Below are 20,892 nucleotides of genomic sequence, written 5' to 3'. Positions count from 1 at the left end.
CGTTGTCAGGACTAACATCAGCCTTTAACTTTTGACTAAATAACTAACTGATGAACTAAAGACATCGACTGAAGAAACAATTGTCTATAAGGAGTCTCGTTTCCTATTACAAGCTCACTCTGAGTTCAAATGTGGTTCAACTACTGAAAGTCAATGCAATTCCATGAACATAATCATGTATTGTCAGTGTTTAGAATGTAATAAAAATTCCTAAAAACATGATCGAAAAAACTTTAAAAACTTCTCAGCGCACCAATATAACACGAAAACCGGTACTATGACCCAATAGGATGTAGCTCATAAGACTACTAGTGCGAGGTTTCATACCTTGAGACCAGCAATAACATGTCTATCAGTGTGTACAGCTGGTGTTCAGATGACCTAATCACTTCGAGTGCCTATGAATGATAGCACGCTGCCATACCAAGGCCGTATTGAACCTTTCGGCTCACCGGGACTTGTCTCCTGTATCGGGGTTTGTCTCCTGAGACGGCGGTTGGTGATCATCTCAAGCAAACTTGAAAACAACACCATCAGCCATCCTCAAAGGGTGCAGCGAATTGAAAAGCAAGTGAGACAATTCCTGAGTCCTGGGAACCGTAAAACATAAGATCGTGGCACACTGAAAACGTACCATGTTACACAAGTTTGTAACACCTAACATGGATCCTAATTTGGCCAGCCTTCCCATTGAAGAAACTGCGGGTAATGTCTTCTCGACAATTCACGAAATTGACCAGAATGCGGCTGAAATGGTACGCATCAGCGCCGCAGCTACTTCCCTGAGTACCATAACTTAACGTAAAACTATGCAAACAAGAACTCTGAATTAGTCAATTTTGAAGCCGGTCGCTGCGACATCCGACAGTGGGTCATTTCGTGGTTTACAAAGCTTTATGAATTGTTTGGTTACTCGAAGGGATGTACAAAAACGGATCAGATCCCATCATTCGGCAGTTCGGATCAACTTCAGCCAGGCAAACCGCAAATCTATGTGACAATGTAACGCAATCAACACCGTCTTAAAAGGTGATTTACGCCAGTCCATCATGCAGCTTTTTCACAGTAAAATGCATCACATCTTCCATGTATTTCAGACATTCACAACGTCATACTAGCGCCATTCAAATCCTGCCATTCCACAAACCACGTGGCGATCAAGACTAAACAAAAAAATCGCTGAGGTGCTTATATCTGGTGCTCGTGAGCGCGATTTCATGACATAACGGCCGTCAATTGGCCCTCCATTTAAGTTGAACAACAGAGAACTGCTGTCTAGAGCAGTCTTTTCCACTTCAAAAGTACAACAGTGGTTAAAAGTTTGCTTATTTTATCATATCTCATGTTTGGCCCAATTTCAAATTTGAAACATTTCTTCTAAGTTCTTTGATTACCAGTCCCATTTCCACCATAACTCGAACGACTGCCTAAATCCATGATTGTGTAGCACGAAACGTGATTCGTGTTCAAAACTTGCCCTCAACGATGAATTCGTTGCACGTCAACTAACGTCCATGAATGCCACGAATCGCACTGACGTACAACAGACGCGACTAATTCAAGGATCATATTGTTATTTACCTTGAGCAGTACATGGTCAATGAGGTGGCGACATTTGGCTGACGTTTCTGTGGCGTCATGTATGTCCGGGTGACTTTGACAGTCCGCACAAAGTAGTCTGCACATGTTCCAGGGCGTTAAGCTTAAAAACAACAGGCTTTCGAGTCTTAAAAGAGCTTGGCAGTGTGAACTGCGCTGAAAGATCTTCACAATGACCATCCCAGTTTAAAACGTGATACAAATATCGAACACTCCGATTAAACGCATGGCAGGCTCACTAGATACATCATTTCTCGAAAATAGGTCTTTTACAACCCTGCTGGACACTGTCCGTTAACATAGGTGACATATGCAGCCGCACTGGAGATGCAATTGTACTATAGATATAACCGCACTGGAGATACAAACATACTGGACACGGACCTGCACTGGACCTGACTGACCTGATCTGGCGACAGTCCTGCAGATGGGCGGCCGTCAGCGGTAGTTTACAGCCGCTCATGCTGTCACGCAAAAACCGCAGCGGCGTCACCAGCCCGCAGGAGCCGTCACTTCCTGCAACCGCCAATGCGCTGCCGTCAGAGCCGCGGACACACGCTAGGCATCAGCCCAAGGGTGCGTATTGAAACGTCCAGAGCTCACAACGTCCAGTGGTCAAAAAGCCCAGAATCGCAGCATTCAACGTTCACAACTTCCAGAAACCGTCCAATATCCCTGGACAGAGGAGAATCGGACAGTCCAGGCTCGTGAACGTCCAGTGTTCATAAAGTCCAGCGTGCGTGAGATCCACGGGTTGGGATACCATCCACTTCTTCGCAACTTTTAACTTAATGATTCGGATATTGCCCGATAGAGGGCTACCGTAGCCGATTTCGCCCGCCTCAGTCGACGAGTGACGTCATGCGGTACAGTGCTGCCCCGTTTAACCACTGTGCATGGATATGGACACCGCTTTGTTTGAGCACCCAAACTTTGCCGCGTCATCACGCCCCTGGCAGCATGCGCATTTGAGAATCCAAAGCTTTCATCCCTGGCTTGTGGCATCGGAAAAAGCTGGTTACTCGGCAGTAGCTGCACAGTAACCGTGGAAAGCACCTGTCGGAGTGCCTGCTGTTTGGTATTGCGGGTTATGGATAACGTTCTCGGCGGTATTTGTTTCCGTTAATTACGGTATGTGTGGGTGGTGTTTCACAAGTCATTTTTTGAAGGAAATGATGGCTGATGTGTGAGGCTGACTGATTTGCTGTCTGTTCCAGGAAGCCGTGCATATAGATCTCAAGCTTCTGGCACGCTTACCTATATTGTTAGGGATTTCATTTGGCTGTTTCCCTTCCCTCCCCTCCCCCCCCCCCCCAATTGCAAAATATTTCACACGCTGCTGGAAACAGGACATCTTCTGAATTATACATGCCTTTACTCTCAAAGAGAGGAGTGGGGACTGTCTCATCAGCTGAATCCGTATACTACTCCCTGTTCAGACACGTTCAATGGCCCTGCCTACAAACAATTCGTTTTTCAATTAGGTGCGTTTTAAACGGGGCGTGGTTTCCCAAAAATAACTTGGTTGGCTAAGCGATGAAAATTCCAAGAAGAGTACAGTGATAATATGCCAATAAATTGGTATCCCTCCTAATTTGGCTCACCTTTTCACAAATCTGCAGGCTGCAACCCAAATTACGGCGGGGGGGGGATGAAACCTCTGCAACTGAATAGGGAACTGCACTCCCGGTTGCAAGTAAACAGGAAGTAAGAAAGCAAACGTGGACTGCGAATGTACTCAACTGTCTGCCAAACGTCATGCAAAACACTAAGCACGTGCCAAGCTTAAAGGCGCTGTTGATTCACCATCTGAAGAGCGGGGCCAAGTGTATGTCACTGAGCTGGTTTGCGATATATAAGCTGAGTGAATTGCGAGAATCGTGAGCTTGCATTCGGCGTCCACTTCATCAATCTTGACACGCTTTCTTCTTTTTACGCTTCGGAACCTCTTACGCATAGAATTTGGGGGTCCAGCAACATCAGTCTGGAGGTTATCGAGACGGGTGCAGTTCGCGCCGCAGAGGGACGAAGGTGGCATGGTGGTTAGTGGCTAGGGTGTTCATCTCTGGACTTTTCTATCCTGGGATGGAGTCCTGGCCACGCCACTACCGCGTCCCACGTACTTAATTCCTGATAAATACGTAACAGAGGCGTTCCGCCTCAAAAGAACCCTAGCAGCCGGTGAGACGTAAAGCCCCAATCGGTATTACAGCACGTCCGACAAACAAACCGCCGCCCGCCAAATTCACAGACAATGCTTCCGCTCAATCACTGTATATATGTGGGAATAATAATGTGCAATCGGTAAGACGCGGAGCTCGTAAATACAGGCTAGCCCAGCTCGACGGTCCGGCCGGCAGCCACGCCCGGCGGCGGGACGGCGGACCAGGCAGCCCGGCCGCCAAATGAAGAACGCACTCACGCGCGCGCCGCCCCTCGCCCGAGAACGAAACACGGCCGCACGCGCGCCAGGCCTGTGCGTGGGGTAGCCCGTCTGCGGTCGAAACACTGCCAGCTCAGTCGGGCACGCCGCCATCTTCACGTCAGAGCCTGAGGCCCCTGGACTCGGTTTCACTCGGTTCGCCGCGGTACACATCGCGGCGGACCGGACATCCGAACATGTGTACTTAGACGTCTGTTGCCCTTCCAACTATGGACACAAACGGAACTGGGAAACTACTACAATGCCCTAGGGCCCAAATGCGTCGAACTGGGATCCCTGTGCCATATTTATAAAACCCGCTAGATGACTACAGAGCACATCCATCTACAGAGCACAGGGCCACTCAGGCAGGAAAATAAGCGAATCCATTCTTACAAAAAAAGCGGCCACCAAATCCTAACATCCAGGGCTGATCATGGCCGATTGCGCGAACGTGGTATGTGCCTTTATGTGTAATGTGTGCTAGCTTAAAATCGTTTACATGTGTAGGTGATGCCTGACGCGTGATGTGCGATGCCCGTTCAATTGAAAACGTTTGTATGCATAATTGATGGGCGATTTGTGGCGCCGGTTTACTTCAAGTTCCTTGCATGGTTGAATGAAGCGTGATGCGTAATGCCCATTTCCTTGAATTCGTTTGCATGTTCAAGTAAGTTCACGTATTCTAATTCTTAGATGGGCACTGCATTGTGGTAATGACTGACAAACACTATTTGTTTAATCCCCTGAATGTTGGTGCCCTGTAAAAACCGTGGCTTCCTGTTTTTAAAAAAAAAACCTGGAAAATCGTGTAGGATCATCAGCAGGCAATTTCGAATTCACTCCCGCTATTGCTTCGATAAAAGCATGCTGTCGAAATATCAACCCAACTATATCTACATTTTCCTGTTTTTTTTTCCTCCCCGAAGATTAAGGCTAATACTTCCGTCGTATCTAAGTATGAGATAAGTGCAAGTTTAAAAACCCACGCTACTAAAGAAGGTTACGCAGATGTGACGTCACCATGGGACTAAATTTTGGTAGCCGGCAGTATAATTTTTGGTTGATACTACGAAAAGGTTCGTAAATACTAGTCAGGCGATTTAAAACGAAGATTTCACCATTGAACTGGATGGCAGCCCTGTTCTACATCTTGTTTTAATGTTATGCGAATAGATATTGCAATTTTGCATTTCAACGCTTCTAAAGACAACTCAATACTAAGATCTGATTTAAAAAATAAGTCCTTCTGGACCACGTGGTCTAGTTTAAGCACCAGCGTCATATTCGTCGAGGCCAACGCATATATACATATATATATATATATATATATATATATATATATATATATACATATATATATATATGTATATATATATGCGTGTGTATATATATATATACATATATATATATATATATATATATATATATATGTAATGCACTTTTGGAAGACGAACATTTACATCTAAATAGATTAATATCATACGTAGTACTAACATTATGTCAATTGATGGGCAATGTTTGCGCGCATCGTCGTACTGCACCTATATGGAGAGAAATGTGAAAATAAGATTATGTGAGGAGGGCAGGTGCCAAGAATGTCACTGTGCTGTGCTATGATCATCCTAGGTGTTGGTTATCATGCAGATCTATCATGTTGGATGCGTTAGATAAAAATGGTGCACAGAGGTCCCCGGCACCCTATAAAATATCTTTATTAGACTATTTAGGAGCTGAGGTATGGGCCTCGATATTTTGACTGGCAGAAATAACAAAACTTACCAGAAATCGGCCCAATTCACAGCAAAATTTTGTTTTTTTAACTGAAATTCCACGCGCTGTATTTAAGCCCCAGGAGTTCGCCACTCATAACCCACATAAGGGCAGACGAACCCTGCATCCACCCCTGACAATGCTCTCCCTAAGGCTACAGGATGTGCATTCCAACTTCTCAAGGCGCGTCCCACGGTGCTGCGAGCCTGTCTAGCCCGCCGTATCTCATTTCCATCCTTCACTGTTGTTGTTGTTACATGTTGTACTCTTTTACACAGACTGTTTCTAAGCACTTCCGGTCAAAGTTCTTCGGGATAAATCACTGGTGAATGGGTAACCCCACCCGTCTGTCGGGGGCAGGCTGGAAGCTGCATTTTAGCAATAACCTTGCGGTTCTGATGCAAATCAACTCCATTTCCCAGCTGAAATTGTTTTCATTGAATGCGCTAGGTTGAAAAAGTCGGCTTATGAGAATATTTATGTTTAAACCAGCCCGCAACGAACAGCGTTTTCATGTCGCCATAGCGTTGGTGTCATATAACTTAGTCCCATTGATAACGTCACAGCATCGTTATCCAGAATGCAGTAATGCGGAGGCCTGTTTACAAACGTACTACGATACAGACTTTGCCCAAAATTGTCATTCCAGAAAATGTCCAATGAAGAATGGGACGTTGCGAAATATAAGCAACACTAGGCAATGCAATATGACAATCTATATCATCTTTGTATCATGACACGTCGTGAAATCTTCAACGACCAGCAAGAAGAAGCGAAAGCCGTCATCAGATTTATCCAGAAAGCATCTGGAAAGGTCACCAATGCTAAGACCGTTGTGATGTTTAACAAAACATGCATCAGGAACAATCTGTTTCGCGTATGTTTATATATATATATATATATATATATATATATATATAAGTACCTTTTACTAACCAATGGGCATGCGATTAAGTCATGCATTAGATTTCGCGCCAGGTAGTGGTCCAGAATCGACCGAAACAAAGGGCTATTGTAGGTTAGGTCGATCGGGTTTGTTATCGAAAATTAGCTTCAGTGCGTGTCCCCGCTCACTAACGACAGTCTCGATGATGATGATTTGGGGTTTTAGGGCGCATCGACTGCTGAAGGTCATGCAGCGCCCATAACTATCAATTTATGCAGGGCCGTCAATCAGAAAAGTGCACCAATCAGGTCACCCTATAGAGCCATGATGATCGGCCCTAGCATCATGATGAAAAGATTACAGGGAAATCTATAGCGCGAAGGAACTGGAGCACTTTACCAAACTCGACGATGTTCGAAGAATCCCCTAAAAAGTCGCATAGCGTGCGACTCTGGACGTGGCGTCCGAAAAACTGCGCTCTGGGTATCGGCAACGATTTTTCGTGATTTTTTCTTTTTTTGTCGTGAAACGATATCCCTCATTTTGCTAATAACTGAAGCCATAGCGGGCAAAACAGGAAAAAAACAATGCCTGCCTCCTTCCATATTTGCTTCCTCTTAGCTTGACCTCACCCTGACCCCGTCCCAAAAGACCAAGTCCCTCGCAACAAGTTGTGCTCTGTCCGTGGGCTGGCGCCGAAAGGTTCCGATGCTTGCGAAACTTTCCCGTCCGAACAACGAGAATATCTTCATTGACGCGCCAGTGTTCGCGCGCGCTTGGCGACAGGCAGGATGGAGCGAATGAAAATGGCGCTAACGATAAGATGATCGACCAAGGTAACCGATCGCTGCTATCGCGTGAGACAACTGCAGTGAACACATAAGACCGAGGGAAATCTGACAAGAACACGGGCATGTAATTTGAACATGATTACAACAGTTTTCAATACATTCAGCTCCTTCCATCGTTTCGCTAAGTCTCTGGTGATGGGTGTAGGAACACACAGCGCGCTTACGGCAAGCCTAGCGTGCGGGGATTGCTACAAATGCTCTTGAAACGGGAGATGAGATAGTGTAGGCGTTAGGCGACAAGCAGCCGATCGCATATAGCAACAGCGAGACAAATGTCAGAGCATCATGTTGTTGTCGGTATTTGGCGGATACGGGGCCAGCAGGCGGTAGGGTGGCGGCAGGATTCGCTATTTGATTTGATTTTTCCACCATTTCAGGCGGAGGCAGGTTTTCTCGGTTAGGTTTCGTTTAAGATAGCAGCATTCCGTGCATTTTTGTTTCTTCTCACATTTTTCTAGTCTCAGTAATGCCTTGCCCAGTTATGAACGAAGTTATATAACGTAAGATATGTGTAACCCGAATTAGAGTGCGAAGGTGTGAATTCATATCATGCAATGCTTAAAAATATATGGTTTGTGATATCCCTTCTGCAAGCGTTCTGTCGTACGAACATGCATGTGCCTACTCTCGCTGTCTTACACATTATCTTACTTGCTCCTTGTTTCATCCCACACTGAGCCCACCTCCGAAAACCATCTCCCACGCGACAAGTCGTGATCTGTCTGGGGTCCGGTGCTAAGTCTTCGCTAAGTCTTTGATAATGAATATAGGAGCACACAGTGCGCTCACGGCAAGCTCAGTGTGTGGGGCATGCTACAAATGTTCTTGAAACGGGATATGCAAAAGTGTATGCGTTAGGCGGTTAGGCGACAGACTATCGCATATAGGAACACCGAGACAAATGTCAAAAGATCATGTCATTGTCGGTATTCAGCGCATACGTGGCCGGCAGGCAGTAGGGCGGAAGCAGGCTCTGCCACTTAATTTCATTTTTCCATCATTTCAGGTGGAGGCAGGCTTTCTCTGATGCATGTCTCGGTTAAGTTGACAGCATATCGTGCATTTGTATTTCTTCTCCACATTTTGTCTGGTCTCCGTAATATCATGCCTCGTTGTGAACGGAGTTACATAACGGGAGATATGTATCACCAGAATTAGACTGTGAATGTATAAATTACTATGATGTAATACTTAGAAATATGTGGTTGATGGTGATATTTCTTCTACATGTGTAATGTCGTACGCATGTGTAACTACCTACTCCCGCTGTCTTGCACATTATCTTATTGCTGCACTGGATATCGGCAATGATGTTTCGTGAAAAGATTATCCCCATTTTGTCGACAGTTGCAACCATGTGAACCATCAATGCTTGCTTACTTCCATATTTACTTTCTCCTTGTTTCATCTCACACTGATCCCGCCTTCAAAAATCAACTTCCACACGACAAGTCGAGATCTGTCCGGGGTCCGGAGCCGAACAACCACGCCGCTTGACATACTTAAAGCGGGAAACGTCACCGTCCGACCAATTATGAATGCTATTAGAACATTGTCATCCACGCGCCGAACTTCACACACTTGACGACAGGCGGGCTGGCGCGAATGAAAATGGCGCGAACGATCATTTTATCGGCCCAGGTAACCGATGGCCGTAACCGCACAGGTCAGACTGCAGTGAACCAGGCTTTGCGTGACGCCAAGGGAAATATATTCACTACAAAGGTGTATATATATATATATATATATATATATATATATATATATATATATATATATACGGCGTGGAGCCGAATGACAAATGAAGAAGAAATAACGGCCTACGCCTCGAGGCGATGAGGCCATGAGGTGTGTCTTCTCAACCGACCTTGACCAATAGCGGATGCAGAGTGGTAGGGGTTAGGGGGATGGGGCTATGTCCACTGTCCCTTGGGGCGAGGGGGCAACAAAACATGGTGAAACGGCAGCAGAATACTCATTTCGGAACCACATAACCCTTATTTTCAAAAGACCACAACATTTCAGGGGCCCCACAAATGACCACAAATCTAATTTTCAATAGGCACCGAAATCCGGGTACACCATAACCGGCCCAAAACCTTCATTTTCTAAGGGCACAAAATTTCAGAGATACAGCCCCCTGTGTGCCCCCTACCCTGATGAAATCCTGGATTGGCCCCTTGGGCGAGGGGGCACAAAAATGTTCAGTTTGGGGCACCATAGCTTTCGTTTCGCGGCACCATAACCTTTATTTTAAAGAGACCATTCATCTAAGTGGGCAATTAAAACTTCCCCAGCCTTTGATTTTAAACAGGGCTCAAAATCCATGGACATCACAATACCCATGCCTTTCACCCTTACAAAATTCTCGATCTGCCTGTTCCACGAGGGAGCACCAAAAACCTTTATTACCGGGCATCTTAGCTTTTATTTTCCAGAGGCACACACTTCCTGAGGCACCACAAAGCAGGAGCGGGTCCAGAGGGTGAGGGGCCATGGGGTCATTCCTCTCTCCCTTGGACCCAAGGAGGTTTTGATGCCCCGAAGAGGCACCAAGTCTCATCGCAAAGGGCCAACAACACCCTCACTTCGGAACCACATAACCTATATTTTTATGAGACACCAAATTGCACGGGCACCATGACGTTCGTGCCGTGCCCTCGCCGAAAGCCTACGTTGGCCCACTCGGAGAGCGAGCACCAAAGCCTTCATTTCGGGGCAACATAACCTTCATTTTCAGGAAGCACCCAGTTCCAGAAGGTACCGGAAAGGGCCCTGACCCTTTATTCTGAAAGAGCCATTAATTCCAGGGGCATAACTATGTTGAGCTTTCCGCCCTGATAAAATCCTGGACCGAACCCTTGGGCAAGGAGGCACAAAAACAGCCCTCGCGGGGCGACATCATCTTGATTGCCAAGGGAGCACTAAATCAAAGCGGGCCAGTTACAAAGACCAAAACCATAAATTTTACAAGGGCACCAAAGTCCAGCGGCGTTACAATCGGTGTGCCTTTCACTTTGGAAAAAAAATCTGAAAAGGACCGTCCAGGAAAGGAGCACCCTGTTCAAGGAAACAGGTACCAACAGCCCCCGTTGTCATTGGGGCTTTACGACGAGTCATCACAATGCCCGTGACTCTCCATTAACGAAATCCTGCATCAGCCCATTCGGCCAACCGACATATTTCTTTTGGGCCACCACTGCATGTATTTCCTTGAGACACCAAATGCAAGTGGTCCATTGAAAGAACAATAGAAGGTGGTCCAAAACTTCCCCTTCAAGGGGCGGCGAAATTCAGGGGCACCACAATTTCCCTGCCTTATACTCTGACGAAATTCTGGTTCGGCAGCTTCGGTGAAAAGGCATCAAGACCCTTGATTGTGGGGCATCATAACATTTATTTTTATGAGCACCCGATTTAAATTGGAACACCACAATCAGCCCAAACATTCATTTTACAGCGACGTAAAATTCCAGGGGCACTTAAAATGGCTCCTAAAGCTTTACTTTCACGGGGAACCGAATTAAGCACGACTCCCCCACCTCCCTCTTCGGCTCCAAGGGTCCCATGGGCCCCGAAGGTCCTTTTTTAGTCCCTTGGGGCCGAAGATCAAGAGCCTGATGAAAAGATCTGAAGGGCAGGCGAGAGGTCTTATGGAAGGATCACAGCCTGAAGGCTGGACCCCAAAATTTAAGAGTAACTCTAGCACTGATCGGAGACCCGTCCGACTATGTTTCAATTTGAAGCAACTGACTGAGAACAGCCATATCAAACAGTCCGTTCCGTGCTTTTCTGGGGCCTAGCGATTATTTCCCGAGCAGAGACAAGTCCAAGATTTCTAAATGCCAATTAGAAGGCATCCTACTTTCGTCGGGACACCTGAAACAATGAAGGACCCCCACATTGCTCGTCAGTGACCACAGTCCCTAGCAGCAGACCATGTGTCGGAAACGAGCCCCACGTCGGCAAGGAGAACCTTTGCTGAATAGGGACGATGATGGGCCTCCACATGTTAACGGGCCTATTGTGTTGGTCTGGACCCTCCTGATAATGAAAGGATTCATGAGAAATGACAAAAAGGGGTTCTCATGTACAGTGAGACAGTGGAGAGGCCTGTGCCAGTCAGGGGCACCAGTACCGGACGAGGGATCCTCTACACCGTTTCAACTAGGGGCCCATAAGGCGATACCAATTATTGGACTTCCTGTGCCAGTAAAGAGTCTGTTTGCATCAGCGAGGGCCCCTGCGCCGATCCGTTGCTGGAAGTCTCAGAGGGGCAGCCGCATCGGGGAGGGAGCCGGTTGTGATGCACCCTTCTGAGGGCCTCCGTACGGTCCTGGGGGTATCACCAGACTAAAAGTCGCTGGGGGCCACAGGATGGGACGTAATGGCCTTCAGCTGCTGACCAGAACGCTTTACCAATGCAATTTAGTTGGCTGACCAGTGATTCTCTGAACGGGTTCAGCAGTTGCAGCGTTACGAGCAAGAGAGATTAGGTCATTGCGTCTTGCCGTAATACGTCCCGACTACCAATCTAAAAATTGCGCTAGTGAAACACCTTTTATCTGGGATACCCTTTACACGCATACCCATTGATTTCACAAAGCGTTGGAAAGTATCGATTTCGATACGTGGTCATTTCCACCCGTCTGTTGACCGCTGCTAGGTGCTGCTGCAAGGTTCCGTATCCTACAATGGTGTAACTACAACACTTTTGTTCCGACATCTCACAGAGCACCTCACGGAGGAGGCACCAAGGAGTCACGTGCAGCCCGACCACAATACTCTCCTCGCGCGCCCAGCGCTTATACAAAAAACTGCAATTCTATCATCAACACACAAAACAATAAGACACAACATTCTGGATGCATTACTCATTCATGACCACAAACGACTTCTAAGCAAAGAAATGAATCAAACTACTGACATCCCTTTGGAGCAGCATCAAAAATACATCACTTGGACAAAGAACAAGACACTGATGACTGACGCGAGTATTGGGTGATTGGCATGCAGTGTTGTGATTTGCTGTGTTGATTGAGCTATTCACAGTGTGTGGTGGAGAAGGCCTATTACTTCGTGAGCTTCCTAGAGTTCAGGGTTCTATCCACCAAATCCTCGTATCCCGACCATTGAGATCTAATATGTATGCAGTTCTAATATGTGTTCTTATGTTTGCAGTTTGTATATGGGAACCTAGCTTGCTACGCACAGATCCAGAAAACTGGGCGAGCTACTATGCGAATACATGGAACTTGTTCATTTTCGCCGGATCATGGTGGATCCTGCCATTTTAAGACTAAGTACTTCGAAGAAAACATGGCAACATACAGTTAAATTGGCTGCTAAACACCATCAAAATCAAGCACAAGCTTGATTACCAGCTTATATACGATTAGCCGGATAGTTGATGGAGTCAGCTGATGGCTGAGGACTAAGACGGAGTTTTTGCTTTGTCTGGTGCAAGGGAATACTGAATACCTTATCCTTTAAAATGTATTAAAACGTAACGTACAAGTGTAATAATCGTGGCAAAGTTAATAAACAACGGAAATAATATGCACGACGTCGGCGGGGTATAAAATTATGTTCGACAATTAAAAGAGCAAATTAATCGTTGTAACCGGCCTAGCCGCAAATCCAATCATCAGTTGGTAAGAGGCAAAGCCCCAAAAAAAATGATTAAGATTTAGGTCCCCGCTAACGGCGTAAGCCCTCCTATAACATGGGAAAACCCGAGACCATTAGGGACGGCACCTGAGCAATCTAAACTGCCGTGGCAGGCCAACAAAGGGGCTCCAGTGAACAGTGAAGGGTCCTCATAACATGCAAGAAGAACCTAACACCAATATGGTGGGACCCCTGAACGATCACAAGGACCCCCGCAGGCTAGCATAGAGGGTCCGGCCAGAATACAGGACCCCTGAGCAAAGGGCAATGACCGAAGATCAGTGTACATGAATTAACGCCCCTGTGTGATCAAGAGTGTCCGGGAGGGGTAACAGAGAGAGCTCTGACAAGTGAAGGACCCTCAGCAAATCAGCTGTAAAAGAGAAAGAGCCATAGGTCAATGAAGAGGACCCCTGAGCATCGAGTGCCTCGGAGCGTTACCTTATATGGGGCCCCAACAACAGCACAGGGTCTTCCAAGCAAGTGGAAAGAACCTGATATGAAGAACCCGATACCAATATGAAGGGCCCCTTGGCAACCGAGTGTACCACGGCATTTGGGGCTCCGGCAGCAGCGGCGGGGCGGGAGAGCCCCCTTACCCCGCGAGTGCAGCGGTGGAATGCCAGGTTGACTGTGCCATGTTGACAAAAAGGGAAATAGCGGTAGGGGTCAACGATGCTTACGTGGTGTCATCTAGCAGCAGGAATCCAAACTAGCCTCAGTGCTGGGGATACTGGACACTTTGAACACTGGACTTTACGACTCCAGACTTTGCGCCTCTGGACGTTGCACGCCTGGACCTTATGAACGTCCCCAGTGGGCATGGAACTGGACGCACCTTTGGCGTTATGAACGCTGGATGCTGCGATCCTGGACGGTATGAACACTGGAAGCTGCAATCCTGGACGCTTTGATGGCTCCCCAGCCCCTCCCTCCTTGCTCGGGTCCACATACGGCCGCAGACACCGGTCAGCAGACATCCAGTGAGCACAAATAGAAGCAAAACAGACAACAGACGTCCGTACATCAACAGTGACATCAGTGCAGACGTCCAGTCACAAACGCTGATCTAGGGGCATCGCACAGCCGTTCAGACCCCACGGCCCATCCTCACCACGGTCCGTGGCCGGCCACACACAAGGTCAGCCGCGGACCATTCGCTCTGCAGCTCCGCTCGTGACGCGGGAGTGTCGGAGCCAGCGTTGCTACAACGGCCGTGGCTTCACGGGAACGCCGTGAACGCGAGACGGCCGCCAGCGGCCGACGAGATGGTCACCTCCAGATAGGTATCAGGAGAGATCCAGGATGGCACCGCACTCGTGCGCCGTCCTGCCGCGCAGTGGAAAGTTCAATCCTGTCTGATCTTGTGGTGATGTTAATCTCCACAGGCATGTAATGGCGCCCGGTCAGCACTCTTGGATATATTGAATTAAGTGCAAAACTGCCAACCTGACGTCATTTCTGCTTCGATTTCGTTTGTTCGATTTATCGACTCGGTTCCTGCGGGAAATATACCCTCCCAGACCACGGTAGTGCTCCTCCTAGCCAAAAAACGTTCACCCAGCCATGCCCTTCCCGCCTGTACAACGCCCAGCCACACCCTTCCCGCCTGTACAACACTCAGCCATACCTTCTCGCCTGTACAACACCCAGCCATGCCCTTCCCGCCTGTACAACACCCAGCCATACCTTCCCACTTGTACAACACCCAGCCATACCCTCCCGCTTGTACAACACCCAGTGAGCACTGCGCAAAGCTCGGACTCCCAAAACAAATGACAGCACCACAAAGTAGGTAGGGTGGATAACATGCCAACACTGGCAGGAACATTGTGTAACGTGTAAACAATCGGCGATCAGCTCGGCAACGCGCATAATCCTACTGAAATGTGAGCTTCAAAGCCACTAAACTAGTGTAGCGTGCCCGAAAGTATATTGACACATTTGAACGCGCGTTATATACACTTTAAACTGTGTCCCCATTTCTCAATATTTCATTAAGTTTGAACATGCCAATGTGCCCGTCACTCAATTTTACACACCTTCGAACCCGGGATGGCAAGCTTGGCACAAGATGATACAGAGCATGTGCTGAAATGCGACATCACGAGTTCGTGAGGAGTGATTCGGGCTGCCCTGAGCTGGTAATTGGCTTGGTTTCATCGAGGCGCTCAGAACTGACCACAGACTCTTTGTGGGATTCAGGCCTGGTGAGTAGTCCGGTCACTCAACTTTGTCCCAACATCCGGACAGATGGTGTGCGCACCACTACTGGCTCTGTGTAGACGAGTGAGCTGGAGCTACATCAGCATGAAACTTACCTGCGACCTCACTTCCACCACTTTTCGTTTTGTGGCAGTTTCCCTTACTGACGGGCGATTCATGCTAGAAGCAGCGACCTTTCCAGCACCCTAGGCACATGATGTTCTTGGTCGGCCGCCTGGTTTTAAGGACGGCCTGTAGCTCGTTTAACGCCTGAGCGCACATTGCAGTCCACGCTACCAGCTTTGCAGGCTGCTTGACGTTTTTGACCGACCGGCCTCGGCCGCTCGATCTTGCCCAAGTACGGTCGCCTTGGCGATTACACGGACCTCGAGCCGAGGTCATCAACTCATCGCCCCAGATCACCGTGCAATTTATCGACACACCAATTTTAATCTCACTGCACAATTTCAAGCTTGATTGTCTAAGTTTTTCTGCATTTTTTCTGTCGTTTGGTACGTGTGCAAATGAAAGGAATGCTTCGTGAGCTTGACTTGGACGCCTGGGCATCCTTTCCTAGAAAATATTGTTGCCAATTGCCGCACGCTCCGGCCGGCCTTGCGCTCTGCCTTACCGCAGATGATCTCGGCCACGCCGCCGATTGCAACACGTTGGCCAGTGCACCTTTGAAAGTCAACCGATCGCCTTTGAAATGTCCTCACCAACCCATGTTTGCAGCCTGACGGGACACTTTAAACGTTTCTGTAACTACAGCCTAGCTAACACATCCCTCAATCGATCCAACCGTCCGGGCACGAAGAACCTCCCTGGGAGTGGTCTTGCCCGCCCTCCCCCCCCCCCCCCCCCCAATGTTGGCGAACAAAAACAGGTCACGTTACCGACCCTCAATGGTAATCGGCTATTCCCTGCACGACAGCTCCTATAAGTGCGGGTCGGCGACAAATCAAACTACTCCGCAATGGGCGGCAGACTCGAAGCCCGACAGTGAGTCCAAAACTGTGAAAACCCGGCGGTGCGGTCGGCAGCAGGGACGAAAATGCGCAAAGGGCTGGTGTTAAGTTATTTTTGTGATGTCTTGTACATCGGTGCATCAGCGCACCATGGTTCGGGTGGAGCGCACCAAGATTACGGAAATGTCTCACATACGCACCTCGATTTTGCACGCCTGGAATAGGCGTCCGCACTGCCAAAATGACTGGGCCCACCAACAGATCTTTTAATTGCACTTTACCTGAATTACCACACCATATGAACAATGAGAATTTTAAGCCAACATAGATCACAAACAAGCAAACTTTGCAGCATGTGTAATTCTCCTCCGATCCTGAAGCCGTGGACTAAAGTTTTGTGATACGGAAGCTTCACTAGATAGCATTCACCTCCCACTGGGTGGAAAACTATTAAACTTGCAGTTTAAACTATTAAACTTGCATCGTAGTTCCGCCGTAACGTTTACCACTGTGTGGAAAACATTACGGTGGAAAATTTGCGAACTTCTTGCAGCGCAGGGAACACACCTGGTCAAGAGAACATTAGCCTGTGAAACAGCTAAGTATGCTGCAATGCACAGTTAATTCATTCGTTTTGGAATCCCCAATGCTTTCAACAGATATCCAGACAATGAGAAAATATTGAGGAGTTTTCTATCACACGACTTGACTGTCCTCATCATAATGTCAGACACTTCCATTACATGCAGAATAACGCGACATTCCTAGTAATACCCTCTGCCCACTGCAAACTTCTCTTTATAGTTATGTCATTGTGCACTGGCAAGAAATAATAATCACTTCTCCCGCCACAAAACGTAGACGGAGATACCGTGGGGACCAGCTTTGTATACTCTAGCAAGGCAGAGGCACTCATAACTGACACTTTGAAAAAGCAATCCCCTTCAATAACTACATGAGTTACTTCACGTTTTGGGTTATCATCAAGGCGTTTATACACATCGTCATATGCGGAGTGACCGGGCGCGTTACCAGTGGCGTCCTCGGCTCACTGGAGCCCTTTCTTTAGACTTCAACTTGTCTCACTGAATATGTGCAATAAAGTGCGCTATAGAGCAGTGTCAACAACTTAAGATCATTCCTCTGCGCCGGCTGAGGCAAAACATTACTACGGTTGTTTTAGGTGTTCAATGAGTGCACACTCAAACACACATTGTTAACTAGCCTGAGACAAACGAGGCGTGCTGGTGTTCAACATGCTTGCCCCGGACACAAAACAGCAAAGATAAATGCCGCATCACAATTGAACCTTACATGCACTGGGAAGGCAGGGACACTGCCATCAACGGTACTTCGAAAAAAGCAGTTTGATTTTACAAAGACGTCACTTGTTTCACTTTCCAAGTTGGGAGACATCAAAAGTATCTAATGGGGTTGAATCTTATTACATTTCAGGCTATGGTTCACTCCCCTGATTCACTTTGTATCTTTTCTTGTGAGGGGGGCTACCTCCGTGATGCAAAAATTTTGCAAGCTTCGGGCTTTAACATAGCCGAAGGCATCGGTGTCACGACAGCAAGCAGACACAAAAAAAATGAATGGGTTTGTTGATCAGGATTAATCGGTATTGAAAAGCTGCTTTTCGTGAATCCTTACGTATATTGGAAACATAACTAGATAGCTCCTATAACTGACCCAATCCCTGTATAATAGCTCTCGCCTGTAAGTCGTCCGAAGTTCAAAACAAAATTATTCTAAGTCGAACAACCAACTGGTTAGGTGGTGGACCATGGTCGTTGATATCATATAACAGAAAAATGTCACCCAAACGGGTCTTTACTAGCCAGCCGCGATTTTACACCCCAAGCCTTGGCACGCCATCCCATTTACGTTCTTGTAGGAATGGAACTAATCTTACAAGAAGGCACAAATACATATCTGCGGCGCTCGCAGCGACCCGCTTTTAGCAAGAAAGCAAGCAATCCGCTCCGGATTTCCATGATCAGGTATGTACAGAATAAATACCGTAATACTTGCATGCCCAGTAATTGGGGAATCATAAATCTTTGGTAATCCCCAACTGCCGGCGTCACAGCGTAATCTGGCCGCATTATGTCCTCGACTGCTGGGCTTAGACGACAATTAAAAACTTGACTGACCCGCCGGGACGACATAGCCTGGTTTTCCACTGAAAGCCCGGCATTCTTCGCGCCATATTGCATGCCTGTTTCAAACAGCACAGTCGCTGGGGCACACCGGCACCACACGACTGGCGAAAGTCAACCTCCAACCCAGATAAAGAAGTACGAGCCTCCAAACTTCCGATAACCCTGACACCTACCAACTGATCAATGCATCATCGAAGCGATGCGAGCACGCCAGTCTGACGGCCACTGCAAGTTGTCTCGGTGCCGGGGGCCGGGGTCGGCGCGTCGACAGCGAGGGGGCGGCGGCGGAGGCGGTCCCCGCCACCGCCGCCCGGCGTGGCGTGCCGCAGGCCGGCCGTCGTGGCGTGCTCAGTGGCTCAACACGACGCTGGGAATACGCAGCGTGTCGCGTGAGCGCCCGCCGCGGGATTACACCACCGCAATTACACCAACACGGACATTAGCGCAATCGCCTGGCGACAGATACACGGACGCAACAAGCAACAAGCTGGGGCCGGAGAAGGCTGTGCAGACCCCTGCACGCTGTCAGCAACGCCTCCCCGTTCCAGCGGATCGCTCAAACGAGGCCATCGGAATCGCCTCAAGCGCAATCAGGTGCAGTTCACGTCGAGGAGCTCGGCTCGTGATCGACGATTTTTACTAGGCCACCTGGACTGGCAGCCTGTGCCGCAGGGTACGTGGTCAATGCGGAACAGCATCGTTTAGGTGAGGACCACGGCCACAGGGCAGGGCAGCAGGTATGGGCAGCAGTGCGGCCCGCCCGCTGACAGCGCTGCAGCGCATGACGATACACCAAACAATGCAAAGAGCCGCATCCTTCTTTGGCCGTCCGAAGAAAACTGCCAGCCAGCACTTCCACAACAGCCGTCAGCCGTCCCCGTGGCTCGGGTGGCAAAGGGTGGAACATCTGCCCGATCGTGGCAGACAGAGGGTTCGCGACGTAGAAACCGTGCTTATCTGTTTCGTCGATGGCGGCCAATCGGCAGCTAGCCAATAGGGTCGGGCTGACATGATGTACCCGTGTCAGGATATCACGCGGAGCGTTAAAAATATGTTGGCAAAAAATGTTAACGCTCAACTGGCATTGTTCAAGTGCTCTTCAAGCGTGGAGTCATTGTCATCACAAAAAGCTATCATCCTGATCCCCCATCCATTTCTGTGAAACTGTCGGTCTAATTTCTACCACAAAAATATATCTTGTGTGCTGGATGCCTAAAAAGGAAGCTCCAGGCGCCCAATTTTCTTCCATGCTCTTATTTTCTTGTTTTTTCTTTTGTAATGTCCCCTTCAGCTATTGTAGCTTGTGGCACGGTCCTCCAAATGTCACCTTTCCTCCCAACGGGTGATCTGGTTTCCTACTTAAGAATTCCTTAAGTGGATTAAGCAGTGCAAGACCTCCAGTTATATATTTTTTTTCAAAAACATATGCCGCAATCACCCGAACCTCTTGAAGCGTATCCACCCGTCTCCCAATACCTTTGCAGTTCTGTCATAATTCTGGCGCTGCGGGAGGACGCGAAAGCTGAACAGATGCTATTATCGGTGTTAACCCATTTATCCTGAGGGTTATATGCACAGTTTTGCTCTCATCAAATAGCATTATAAACGCTATCCACAAACAGGGCCTGCCACGACTTTTGAAAAAAAGACAACTGAAATCGGACAACAACTCAATAGTTTTCCATTAGCCGTAGTGCAGTCTTTACACATCCCTGCAAGGCTGCAATGCTGATACATGACCCCTGTCACAGCAGAGCTCCCTCTCATCGGCTGTACGTCTGCGGGGGCGGTCTGACTGGGCGCACGAGTCCCCGCAGTCGCCAAACCTTAGGTCAGACACAGCGGCAGCCTCCATCCAGTCCAGATCGCATCAGCCTATGGAGAAAAATATCCAGCTGCGAGTGTGGGATCATGGCAGTTTCTCCCACAAATCGGGATCACATCAGCCACCTGTATGCGACTGGCAGTATTCTGCCCAAAGGTGTGTACGACTGGCAGTATCCTGCTCAAAGGCGTACGAACTGGCAGTATCCTGCTCAAAGGTATGCGCTTGTGGCGTAACTGGTCGAGTGCAGTGTGATGAATACGCTGGGGCACTTGCGCATCGGACCAGATTGCTGCAGGAGGACAGGCACCCGGACTCCGACACTCTCATCTCTCAGACTCTGATGAAATCGAGTCATGGTGATATCTCAAGCTGCATAGCCGTACTTGAAAATCATATTTCGATTAGAGTGCCGACTGTGCAGCTGTGCTCCAGCATTTGATAGAGGTAACATGACGGGCTGTCTTCAAATGTGGGCTTAAATTCACGACGAGATTATGGTAACTGGGCGGAATCATGCAATTT

General features: G+C 48.1%; 1 long non-coding RNA gene across 1 annotated transcript in view; it reads right to left on the bottom strand.

Moving 5' to 3' along the window:
• Positions 1–2,107, bottom strand: part of LOC119109539 (uncharacterized) — an 86,213-nt gene extending 84,106 nt beyond the window's left edge. The window contains exon 1 of the long non-coding RNA XR_005095431.1: positions 2,004–2,107. This is a non-coding gene — a long non-coding RNA (uncharacterized LOC119109539). The remainder of the gene's footprint in view (positions 1–2,003) is intronic.
• Positions 2,108–20,892: the final 18,785 nt, after the last annotated feature.

Source organism: Pollicipes pollicipes, unplaced genomic scaffold (genome assembly GCF_011947565.3).
Source record: "Pollicipes pollicipes isolate AB1234 unplaced genomic scaffold, Ppol_2.1 Scaffold_7231;HRSCAF=8579_pilon_pilon_pilon, whole genome shotgun sequence".
NCBI classification, from domain to species: domain Eukaryota; kingdom Metazoa; phylum Arthropoda; class Thecostraca; order Pollicipedomorpha; family Pollicipedidae; genus Pollicipes; species Pollicipes pollicipes.
Note: the sequence above shows the minus strand (reverse complement) of the source record. Positions and strands in the feature narration are given on the sequence as shown.